The 1553-nt window shown below is 35.0% G+C and overlaps 1 pseudogene; it reads left to right on the top strand.

Moving 5' to 3' along the window:
* The first annotated feature begins 694 nt into the window (after positions 1–694).
* On the top strand, positions 695–1279 carry LOC124420168 (annotated as a pseudogene).
* Positions 1280–1553: the final 274 nt, after the last annotated feature.

The raw sequence follows: 1553 nt of genomic DNA, 5'->3' as shown, positions 1-1553 counted from the left end.
CTGTATAACTGCGATGTAGGATGAGGAAGAAATCGACGTTCTTAATGAACCCAAAAAGGAGGTGCAATAAAACCACTTATCAGATTTTTAGGTCTATTTTTGCCTCTATATAATATTCTCAGATAAAGACTGCTAATAGGCTTTCGAAGAGAGCATATAAGAATGCTTGTATCAGTCATGATAAGATCCTTGTGCCAGGAAACTGAAAGCAGGGAATATCACTTTGGTGCTCCCTTCTTGTCAGACAAGGAGGATCATTCTGGGATAGGTCCGAAGAATATCCAATGTTTCATAAATGAAACCAGTTGGTTTAGTTTAGAAAACAGAGGAAGACATCAAATAAAGCATATTAAAAATCTGGTCCTACTTAAAGCTAACACACTGTACACCATTCAACCCAACACACTTCTAATTCATTCTACATCCATCTCATATTAAATACGCTTCACATCAACTTATTTCCAACGGTTAGTCCCACAGTCACTCATCTGTGGGATATCAAAACAGCACCGAACTTATCCCAAATTATAGACTTTACAATATATCAGTCTTTTAACCGCAACTCAGTCTTCCCGCGAATTTAGGTTTAAATTATAGCCATAACTTGGATCCCGTCTGTTGTTTCCAGACAGGGCATAGTCCTACAGGCAACTGGCCACCCGTAGTACCAGATAATGTTGTTCTCTGGTTAACCTTAAAATCACATATATATTCCTTATTACCAGGGTCTTAACTTGAACTTTTATAAAAGTACTTTATAAAAAATGGCTGAAATTAAAGATTATCATTTCGAAACCGGAAATTCTGTTGCTTCACAAACTTATCCTATGCAATGTTTCGCATTGCGTAAAAACGGTTTTGTTATGATCATGGGTAGACACTGTAAGATTGTTGAAATGTCAACTTCCAAAACTGGCAAGCACGGTCACTCTAAAGTTCACATGGTTGGCATTGATATTTTCTCAAATAAGAAATATGAAGATATATCTCCATATACTCACAACATGAAGAGAAGATTACCAATTGACCGACATCAGTGATGATGGTTACTTGAACTTGATGTCTGATAATGGTGACATCAGAGAAGATCTTAAATTGCCAGAAGGTGATTTGGGTATTTCTTTGAGAAACGATTTCGATAACGGCAAAGAACTTTTGTGCACAGTCCTCATGTCTTGCGGCGAAGAGTGCGTTATTGCTAATAAGACTAATACTGCTCTTGACAAGTAGAGTGGTTTTAGTGTGTCTTAAGAAGATTTCTTTTTTTTACCAATAATAACATGCCCCAGGGGGAGATTGCAAACAAGGATAGAGCAGCATATCAAAATTATATTATTATATAATGTATTCGTTATAAATAGGCCCTCAACGAAGGGATACAAATATGTGAAATATATTTGTTGCATTTTTTTAGAGTTAACAATTTTGTATAAATATTTCTAACAAATCCGGATAGAAATCAGCTTAAAAGAAACCGGTTTATATTAAGACAAATAAAATTTACACTTACATGCGTATTTTAGTAAGCAACAAAATAATTTACATAATTATAT

The sequence above is a fragment of the Lucilia cuprina genome, chromosome 5 (assembly GCF_022045245.1).
Source record: "Lucilia cuprina isolate Lc7/37 chromosome 5, ASM2204524v1, whole genome shotgun sequence".
Classification (NCBI taxonomy): domain Eukaryota; kingdom Metazoa; phylum Arthropoda; class Insecta; order Diptera; family Calliphoridae; genus Lucilia; species Lucilia cuprina.
The sequence above is the reverse complement of the archived record's forward strand: the minus strand, read 5'-3'. Positions and strand labels throughout refer to the sequence as shown.